The following is an 11648-nucleotide window of genomic DNA, read 5'->3' as shown; positions in this document are numbered from 1 at the left end:
GTTTCTAGCTGTACGTCTGCCTGCATCATGCATGTCTGTTTTCTACCTGTAGTCTGCCAGCATCGTGATGTCTGTTTATACCTGTAGTCTGCCTGCATCATGATGTCTGTTCTACTGTAGTCTGCCAGCATACGGATGTCTTTCTTCTAGCCTGTAGTGTCCTCGCATCTTGATGTCTGTTCTACTGTAGTCTAGCCTGCACTTGATGTCTGTTCTACGTGTAGTCTGCCTGCATCGTGATGTCTGTTCTACCTGTAGGACTGCCTGCATCTTGATGTCTGTTTTACCTGTAGTCTGCCTGCATCTTGATGTCTGTTTAACTGTAGTCTGCCTGCATCGTTGATGTCTGTTTCTCCTGTAGTCTGCCTGCATCTTGAGTCTGTTTTACCTGTAGTCTGCCTGCATCTTGATGTCTGTCTCTACCTGTAGTCTGCCTGCATCTGATGTCTGTTTACCTTAGTCGCCTGCATCTTGATGTCTGTTCTACGCTGTAGACTGCCTGCATCTTGATGTCTGTTTACCTGTAGTCTGCCTGCATCTTGATGTCTGTTTTACCTGTAGTCTGCCTGCATCGTGATGTCTGTTTACCTGTAGTCTGCCTGCATCGTGATGTCTGTTCAACCTGTAGTCTGCCTGCATCGTGATGTCTGTTCTACTGTAGTCTGCCTGCATCTTGATGTTGTTCTACTGTAGCTGCTGCATCTTGATGTCTGTTTTACCTAGTCCTGCATCTTGGATGTCTGTTTTACTGTAGTCTGCTGCATCTGATGTCTGTTTTACCTGTAGTCTGCCTGCATCGTGATGTCTGTTCTACGTAGTCTCCTGCTCTGATGTCTGTTCTACCTGTAGTCTCCCTGCATCTTGATGTCTGTTTTACCTGTAGTCTGCTGCATCTTGATGTCTGTTTACCGTGTAGTCTGCCTGCATCCTGATGTCTGTTCTACCATGTGGACTGCCTGCATCGTGATGTCTGTTTTACCTGTAGTCTGCCTGCATCGTGATGTCTGTTCTTACCTGTAGTCTGCCTGCATCTTGATGTCTGTTTCCTGTAGTCTGCCTGCATGTTATGTCTGTTCTACCTGTAGTCTGCCTGCATTCGTGATGTCTGTTCTACTGTAGTCTGCCTGCATCTTGATGTCTGTTTTACCTGTAGTCTGCCTGCATCGTGTGTCTGTTCTACTGTAGTCTGCCTGCATCGTGATGTCTGTTCTACTGTAGTTGCCTGCATCTTGATTGCTTTCTACCTGTAGTCTGCCTGCATCGTGATGTCTGTTCTACCTGTAGTCTGCCTGCTCGTGATGTCTGTTCTACTGTAGACTGCCTGCATCTTGATGTCTGTTTTACCTGTAGTCTGCCTGCATCTGATGTCTGTTTACCTTAGTCTGCTGCAATCTTGATGTCTGTTTTTACTGTAGTCTGCCTGCATCTTGATGTCTGTTTACCTGTAGTTGCCTGCATCTTGATGTCTGTTCTACCTGTAGTCTGCCTGCATCTTGATGTCTGTTTTACCTGTAGTCTGCTGCCATCTTGATGTCTGTTTACTGTCTGCCTGCAATCTTGTATGCTCGTTTTCTACCTGTAGTCTGCCTGCATCTTGAGTCTGTTTTACCTGTAGTCTGCCTGCATCGTGATGTCTGTTCTACCTGTAGTCTCCTGCATCGTGATGTCTGTTCAACTGTAGTCGCCTGCATCTGTGATGTCTGTTCTACCTGTAGTCTGCTGCATCTTGATGTCTGTTCTACCTGTAGTCTGCCTGCATCTTTGATGTCTGGTTTACCTGTAGTCTGCTGCATCTTGATGTCTGTTTTACCTGTAGTCTGCCTGCATCTTGATGTCTGTTTTACCTGTAGTCTGCCTGCATCTTGATGTCTGTTCTACTGTAGTTCTGCCTGCATCTTGATGTCTGTTTATCCTGTAGTCTGCCTGCATCTTGATGTCTGTTCTACCTGTAGACTGCCTGCATCGTGATGTCTGTTTTACCTGTAGTCTGCCTGCTCGTGATGTCTGTTCTACCTGTAGTCTGCCTGCCATTCTCTGATGTTCTGTTCTACCTGTAGTCTGCCTGCATCGTGATGTCTGTTCTACCTGTAGACTGCCTGCATCTTGAGTGTCTGTTTTTACCTGTATCTAGCCTGCATCAGTGATGTCTGTTCTACCTGTAGCTGCCTGCATCGTGATGTCTGTTCTACCTGTAGACTGCCTGCATCGTGATGTCTGTTCTACCTGTAGTCCTCCTGCATCGTGATGTCTGTTTACCTGTAGTCTGCCTGCATCTTGATGTCTGTGTCTACTTGTACATTTTTTGAAAGAAGTCTGCCTGATAATACAGGGAAATAAGGAAATATCTTACAGTCAGAGTAAAATATTAAAATGGACATCCTTCCTGCAAGATAAAAACAGCTGGGCTGAAGGGAATCCTATTATGAAGGCCCGTTTATGAATGATGAATGATGATGAGTGATGATGGATTGCAAAGATTGGCATTTTCATATATCCGTTCTAAAGCATTTTTGTCTGGATGGTTGAGTGCTATCCTTTGGCATTCCAATCAGGAACAGGCAGAGAAGAGCTGGGATGATTCAGATTGCTGACTGCATCAACAGTCCCCACCCTTTGCATCCATTACTCATAGTGTAGCTCAGTTTCTGTCACCAACACTGACGTATATGGTAACTATCTATTTTTATAAAGCACGCAACAATACACACACTCTCTCTCATAACAGACATCATGATGCAGGCAGACTACAGGTAGAACAGACATCATGATGCAGGCAGACTACAGGTAGAACAGACATCATGATGCAGGCAGACTACAGGTAGAACAGATGTCAAGATGCTGGCAGAACATGTTGAGCGTGACAACAATGTGTGTGTTTGTGTGTATGTGTGTGTGTGCACATGTGCGTTTGTGTGAGAGTATATTGAGTTGCAGCCTCCCCCCTTACTTTGTCGGGCCATGGCCTCTGCAAGGTGTCGAAAGCGTTCCACAGGAAAGCTGGTCCATGTTGACTCCAATGCTTCCCACAGTTGTGTCAAGTTGGCTGCATGTCCTTTTGGTGGTGGACCATTCTTGATACACACAGAAAACAGCTGAGTGTGAAGAACCCAGAAGCGTTGCAATTCTTGACACAAACCGGTGTGCCTGTCACCTACTACCATACTCCATTCAAAGGCACTTACATTTTCTGTCTTGCCCATTCACTCTCTGAATGGCACAGATACACAATCCATGTCTCAAGGCTTAAAAATCCTTCTTTAACCTGTCTCCTCCCCTCCCCTTCTCCTCCCCTGCAGAGTAGCCTAGTGGTTAGAGAAGTGGACTAGTAACCGAAAGGTTGCAAGTTCAAATCCCCGAGCTGACTAGGTTAAAATCTGTCGTTCTGCCTCTGAACAAGGCAGTTAACCCACTGTTCCTAGGCTGTCATTGAAAATAAGAATTTGTTCTTAACTGACTTGCCTAGTTAAATAAAGGTAAACATTTTTTATAAAAAATCTACACTAATTGAAGTGGATTTAAACAAGGGACATCAATAAGGGATCATAGCTTTCACCTGGATTCACCTGGTCAGTCTGTCATGGAAAGAGCAGGTGTTAATGTTTAGTACAGTCACGCCCTGACCATAGAGAGCCCTTGGTTCTCTATGGTGTTGTAGATCAGGGCGTGACTAGGGGGTGTTCTAGTCGATTCGTTTCTATGTTTGGGATTGAGTATGGTTCCCAATTAGAGGCAGCTGATTATCATTGTCTCTAATTGGGGATCATACGTAAGGTGTCCCTGTCCCCACCTGCTTTGTGGGATATTGTTTTGTGTATGTGAGTGTTGCACCACGTCGGTCACGTTTCGTTGTTTGTTTTCGTGTTTTTGTTGTTGTTGTTGTTGAAGTTTCACTAAATTAAAGATGTGGAACTCAAATCACGGCGCGCCTTGATCCGACCATTTCAACAAACGTGACAAGTGCACTTAGTGTATATCAAGATGATTTTCATACCAAGATAAAAGCATTGAATTACTTTGGTGCTGGATTGGTCAGTTTCAGTTTTATGCTATAAGAAGTAATGCCTTTGAAACACAAATAAAAACCTGATACACTTTTGATACAGTATTTTATAACAAATTTTTTTTTTTTACTTAGCTTTCGCATAGAGACATACAATTGTTACCACAATGTTTTCCATAATAAGACTGTCCATTTCCCTTTGTAACATGGCAGCAAATACTCTGGAGAGGACCTTAAACCCGGGTTTAAATACTTTAAATAGACGTCACTACAAACACTGTGCGAACTGAAGGACATCTGGAACAGAAACATAGCAAGTACACTGTATCATCGTAAATTACAGCAGACAAAATGTCAGACATTCATGCACATATCTATCAAGAGCCTGTAGATCATAGAGAATGTAAAGACAGCAGTAAATAAGGCCATATAGTAAAGTCATATTTTCAGCAGCGATGGGAAAAGAAGAGAATCATAGAGAATGTAAAGACAGCAGTAAATAAGGCCATATAGTAAAGTCATATTTTCAGCAGCGATGGAAAAAGAAGAGAATCATAGAGAATGTAAAGACAGCAGGAAATAAGGCCATACAGTAAACTCCTATTTTCAGCAGCGATGGGAAAAGAAAAAAGAAGAAAAGATAAATAGAATCTATGACATTCTGTCCGTGTTCAAGTCACCTCAAGTGTTCTGGCCCAGAAAATACAAAAAAGGCAATTTCTTCAAGTAATGGCAATGTAATGACAGAGCAGTTCACTTTAGGGAGGAGGTGAGGAAAAACATGAACAAGGTTGTAAGCAACAAGGTCACTTTTTATATCACAAATGATGGCGCTTTGCCTTGGAAAGTTGTCATTTCTACGGTGTCCATATGAGGACTTGTGACATTTCATCTCCCGTGTGCTCTAGGAGTCGTCTTGTGTTTTGATGACGTGGAACAGAGTGACATTGAACAGCACCTGGTGTCCATTGTTCCAGCCATAGAGGGCCCTCTCCCTGGCGTTATAGGCCAGCATGGAGATGTGAAAGTACTGGTTGTGGAAAGGGATGTCTGTGTACTCATAGCTGGAGGTCTTGGTGGAGTATGAGTAGTAAACCTTAGCACCCGTCAGGTGAGAGTTGGTGATGTAGAGTGTTCCGCAGATCATAAAGGATTCCCCCGCGTTCCGTCTGGAATATTCCGTGTTCCATGTCTTCTGGAGTTCCAGGGTGTCCGGGTCCATCTGGGCGATGACGATATTTCCCGCGTTCTGATTGGTTGCGTACACCACCCACATGCCCAGTTCGTCGGCCATGACATCGATGTCGGAGTATCCTCCCCAGGAGTAGGGGTAGGTATTGTGGAAGCCGGCGGAACTCCAGAGCCCGCTGAGCCAGCACCGAGCCCGTCTCAAAAACTGTACTTCACGATGATGTTACTCTGATACTTGTTGTAGGTACAGGGATCCATTGTACGCCACGTGACCGTTTCCCTCCGCCATTTAAACGGGAGGTTGTAGGTTCGAGACACCACGTTAGCTACAAATCGTCATGGTCTTGTACTCACGGACAATCTTACTGTTGTGGTAGCTGTCCATGTACCAGACCTATGTCAAAGAAAGATGAATAGCAGGAAAGCTGATATGTATTAGACTGAACAGTGACTGAGTTAACATGCAAACATACATTTAAATATCTTTTACGGAAAGGTGATTTTTTTTCTCCATCTCTCTTATGAAATATACAGTGGCTTGCGAAAGTGTTCACCCCCTTGGTATTTTTCCTATTTTGTTGTCTTACAACTGAATTAAATATAATTTTTTTTTTGGGGGGGGGGGGTTGTATCATTGATTTACAAAACATTGCCTACCTCTTTGAAGATGCCTAAAATAATTTTTGGGGTGAAAACAAACATGGAGATGTATAACAATTCACCCCCCAAAGTCATACTTGTAGAGCCACTTTGTGCAGCAATTACAGCTGCAAAGTCTCTTGGGGTATGTCCTCTATAAGCTTGGCACATCTAGCCACTGGGATATTTGTCCATTCTTCAAGACAAAACTGCTCAGCTCTTCAAGTTGGACGGGTTCCGCTGGTGTACAGCAATCTTTAAGTCATACCACAGATTCTCAATTGGATTGAGGTCTGGGCTTTGACTAGGCCATTCCAAGACATTTACATTTCCCCTTAATCCACTCGAGTGTTGCTTTAGCAGTATGCTTAGGGTCATTGTCCTGCTGGAAGGTGAACCTCCGTCCCAGTCTCAAATCTCTGGCAGACTGCCACCACCATGCTTCACTGTGGGGATGGTGTTCTCGCGGTGATGAGAGGTGTTGGGTTTGTGCCAGACATAGCGTTTTCCTTGATGGCCAAAAAGCTCCATTTTAGTCTCATCTGACCAGAGTACCTTCTTCTGTATGTTTGGGGAGACTCCCAAATGTCTTTTGAAGAAAACCAAACGTGTTTGCTTATTTTTATCTTTAAGCCATGGCTTTTTTTCTGGCCACTCTTCCATAAAGCCCAGCTCTGTGGAGTGAACGGCTTAAAGTGGTGCTTTGCAGCTCATTCAGGGTTATCTTTGGTCTCTTTGTTGCCTCTCTGATTAATGCCCTCCTTGCCTGGTCTCTGAGTTTTGGTGGGCGGCCCTCTCTTGGTAGGTTTGTTGTGGTGCCATATTCTTTAAATTTTTTAATAATGGATTTAAATGGTGCTGTATGGGCTGTTCAAAGTTTTGGATATTTTTTTATAACCCAACCCTGATCTGTACTTCTCCACAACCTGTTTGGAGAGCTCCTTGGTCTTCATGGTGCCACCTGCTTGGTGGTGCCCCTTGCTTAGTGGTGTTAAAGACTCTGGGGGCTTTCAGAATAGATGTATATATACTGAGATCATGTGACAGATCATGTGACACAGATTGCACACAGGTGGACTTTAGTTAACAAATGATGTGACTTCTGAAGGTAATTGGTTGCACCAGATCTTATTTAGGGGCTTCATAGCAAAGGAGGTGAATACATAAGCACGCACAACTTTTACATTCTTAATTTTTTTTAAACAAGTAATTTTTTCATTTCACTTCACCAATTTGGACTATTTTGTGTATGTCCATTACATGACATCCAAATAAAAATCTTTTTAAATTACAGGTTGAAATGCAACAAAATAGGAAAAATGGCAAGGGGGATGAATACTTTTGCAAGGCACTGTACCTGAACTACTTCCCAAGGCATTATGAATATAATACCTGAACGACTTCCCAAGGCATTATAAATATAATACCTGCACGACTTCCCAAGGCATTATAAATATAATACCTGAACGACTTCCCAAGACATTATAAATCTAATACAAACTGAACTGCTTCCCAAGGCATTATAAATTAATACCTGAACGACTTCCCAAACATTATAAATATAATACCTGAACGACTTCCCAAGGCATTATAAATATAATACACTGAACGACTTCCCAAGCATTATAAATATAATACCTGAACGACTTCCCAAGCATTATAAATATAATACCTGAACGACTTCCCAAGGCATTATAAATATAATACCTGAACGACTTCCCAAGGCATTATAAATATAATACCTGAACGACTTCCCAAGACATTATAAATCTAATCCTGAATGACTTCCCAACATTATAAATATAATACCTGAACGACTTCCCAAACATTATAAATATAAATACCTGAACGACTTCCCAAGACATTATAAATCTAATACCTGAACGACTTCCCAAACATTATAAATCTAATACCTGAACGACTTCCCAGCATTATAAAATATAATACCTGAACGCATTCCCAATTCATTATAAATATAATACCTGAACGACTTCCCAAGGCATTATAAATCTATATAACTGAACGACTTCCCAAGGCATTTATAAATCTATATACCTGACGACTTCCCAATTCATTATAAATATAATACCTGAACGACTTCCCAAGACATTATAAATCTAATACCTGAACGACTTCCCAAGGCATTATAAATCTAATACCTGAACGACTTCCCAAGGCATATTAAATATAATACCTGAAACGACCCCAAGACATTATAAATCTAATACCTGAACGACTTCCCAAGGCATTATAAATATAATACCTGAACGACTTCCCAATCATTATAAATATAATACCTGAACGACTTCCAACATTATAAATATAATACCTGAACGACTTCCCAAGCATTATAAATCTAATACCTGAACGACTTCCCAATTCATTATAAATATAATACCTGAACGACTTCCAAGCATTATAAATCTAATACCTGAACGACTTCCCAAGGCATTATAAATATTAATACCTGAACGACTTCCCAATTCATTATAAATATAATACCTGAACGACTTCCCATCATTATAAATATATACCTGAACAGACTTCCCAAGGCATTATAAATTTAATACCTGAACAACTTCCCAAGGCATGATTAAATATAATACCTGAACGACTTCCCAAGACATTATAAATCTAATACCTGAACGACTTCCCAAGCATATTAAATATAATACTGAACGACTTCCCAATTCATTATAAATATAATACCTGAACGACTTCCCAAGGCTATTAAATATAATACCGCACCCTGCGACTTCCCAAGGCATTATAAATTCAATACCTGACGACTTCCCAAGGATTAAGAATTAATCACCTGACGACTTCCCAAGCATTATAAATCTAATACCTGAACGACTTCCCAAGGCATTATAAATCTAATACCTGAACGACTTCCCAAGGCATTATAAATCTAATACCTGAACGACTTCCAAGGCATTATAAAACTCAATACCTGAACGACTTCCCAAGGCATTATAAATCTAATACCTGAACGACTTCCCAAGGCATTATAAATCTAATACACTGAACGACTTCCAAGAGCATTATAAATCTAATACCTGAACGACTTCCCAAAGGCATTATAAATCTAATACCCTGAACGACTTCCCAAGGCATTATAAATATAATACCTGAACGACTCGACTTCCAATTCATTATAAATTAATACCTGAAGACTTCCCAAGGATATTATAAATCTAATTACCTGAACGACTTCCCAAGGCATTATAAATATAATACTGAACGACTTCCAATTCATTATAAATATACATACCTGAAAACGACTTCCCACATTCACATTATAAATCTAATACCTGAACGACTTCCAAGGCATTATAATATAATACCGTGAACACTTCCCAATTCATTATAAATATAATACCTGAACGACTTCCCAATGCATTATAAAATATAATACCGCTGACACGGACTTACGCCTCATAGGCATTATAAACTAATACCTTGAACGACTCCTCCAAGCATTTATAATCCTCCCAATACGCTGAACGCACTTCCCAACCTTCTGATTATAACATCTCAATCGACTTGAACGCACCCTCTCCCAAGCGCATCATAAATACTCATAACCTGCGCCCTGGAGCACGACCCCATTTCATTATTAAATATAATACTGAACGAGCTCTCAACCCCGCCGCCGCCACCACACCCCCACACGCACCCCCCCGCACCAGCCCCGCCACCACCACCCCGACCACCCCCCCACCCGCCGCCCAAACACACGCAACCACCCCTCCACCACTCCCCCTCCGCCCACCCCCCCGACCACCCCCGACAGGCGCCCACCACATCACCCGCAAACCTCCCACCCCCTCCACCCTCCCACCCCGACCCGCCACCACAACACCAGCCCCCCAACCCCACCAAGCAACCCCCACGGCCCATCCTCAACCACAAAAAACCACAAACCAGGCCAGACACCAAACCGAAAAAAAACCCCCGCCCATACAACAGACACTCCGCCATCACCGCCGAAGACTACAATCTAATACCTGACGACATTCCCCAAGCATTATAAATCCTAATACACACATGAACGACGGCTTCACAAGGCATTTATTAAATATAAACCTGACGACTTCCCAAGGCATTATAAATCTAATCACCACTTAAACGTACTTCCAAGAGACACCTCATATAAAAAGATATAATACGCCTGAACGATTTTCCCAAGGCATTATAAATCTAATACTGCAACGCCTACCTGGCATGATTATAAATATAACATACACTGAACGCCACTTCTCAAGCATAGATATACCAACTGTAATACACAACTGACCCCGTACTATCCCAAGGCATTATAAATCTAATACCTGAACGACTTCCCAAGGCATTATAAATATAATACCTGAACGACTTCTCAAGGCATTATAAATGTAATACCTGAACGACCTCCCAAGGCATTATAAATATAATACCTGAACGACTTCTCAAGGCATTATAAATGTAATACCTGAACGACTACCCAAGGCATTATAAATCTAATACCTGAACCACTACACAAGGCCTCATGAATCAAAATAAATTATCCTCTGCATCAGAAAAGCTATTGAATATTCCCATCCCAGAAGCCCCTAGAAGAAAACCAACCCCATGATATTAGGTCATGACAGTCTTTGATTATTGTTATAAATCCTTCCTTAGTAGTCCGGAAACAAAACAGAGATGTTGTTTAACACCCAGAGACACACCCGCAGACAAAGCTATCACCTCCCACCTCCTCCACTCCACTCCCATCCCATAACTCACCCTGTTGTTTCTCTGAGAGGCCTGTGGGTCAGTCAACCATGCTCCAAACCGGGTGCCAGATGTCTTTATTGTTACAGGTCCAGTGATTTTCATTAATTTCCCACATGCTGTTAATAAAGAAATGCAGTGGTAAGATGTACTGTTTTTTTCCTCCTCGTCTTACTAGATTTCTCAAGCCAATTTCATGCCTGCGCCACTGTGAGAGTTTACTGAACAACGCTGTACATATTAAAACCAGGCTGGCGGAGACAAGCACACACTCAGCTCTAGGCCTCAGGCAGTCATATCGGACTCAATCAATTGGCCATAGGTACTGACTGCACGTGAAAGCGGTTTGCTAATACTGCTTGTGGTATCCCACAAGTTATTGCAGAGTTATATATGAGCACATGCAGGTACAACTGATCACTCACTGGGTTTTGCCCACGCAGTCGATATTGATCTGGTTCTACTCACTGGGTTTTGCCCACGCAGTCGATATTGATCTGGTTCTACTCACTGAGTTTGCCCATGCAGTCGATACTGATCTGGTTCTACTCACTGAGTTTGTGTCACGTTCCTGACCTGTTTTCTGTTGTTTTGTATGTGTGTGATGGTCAGGGCGTGAGTTTTGGGTGGGCATTCTATGTTGTGTGTTTCTATGTTGGTTTAGGGTTGCCTGGTATGGCTCTTAATTAGAGGCAGGTGTTTTGCGTTCCTCTAATTAAGAGTCATATTTAGGTAGGTTGTTTCCTGTGTCAGTGTTTGGACCACACAGGACTGTTTTGAGGTATGTCACGTTTGTTGTTTTGTAGTTTGTAGTGTTTTCTTGTTATTTACATTAAACATGTACAATTACCAATCCGCATCTTGGTCCGATCCATGCTCCTCCTCGTCTGAGGAGGAGAACGACTTTGACAGCCATTACAGTTTGCCCATCCAGTCGATATTGATCTGGTTCTACTCACTGAGTTTGCCCACGCAGTCGATACTGATCTGGTTCTACTCACTGAGTTTGCCCATGCAGCAGATATTGATCTGGTTCTACTCACTGAGTTTGCCCATGCAG

The 11648-nt window shown here is 42.3% G+C and overlaps 1 pseudogene; it reads right to left on the bottom strand.

The window, feature by feature from the left end:
• Window positions 1-4137: 4137 nt before the first annotated feature.
• Window positions 4138-6783, bottom strand: LOC139022560 (noelin-3-like; annotated as a pseudogene).
• Window positions 6784-11648: the final 4865 nt, after the last annotated feature.

The sequence above is a fragment of the Salvelinus sp. IW2-2015 genome, unplaced genomic scaffold (genome assembly GCF_002910315.2).
Source record: "Salvelinus sp. IW2-2015 unplaced genomic scaffold, ASM291031v2 Un_scaffold1625, whole genome shotgun sequence".
Taxonomy (NCBI): domain Eukaryota; kingdom Metazoa; phylum Chordata; class Actinopteri; order Salmoniformes; family Salmonidae; genus Salvelinus; species Salvelinus sp. IW2-2015.
Note: the sequence above shows the minus strand (reverse complement) of the source record. Positions and strands in the feature narration are given on the sequence as shown.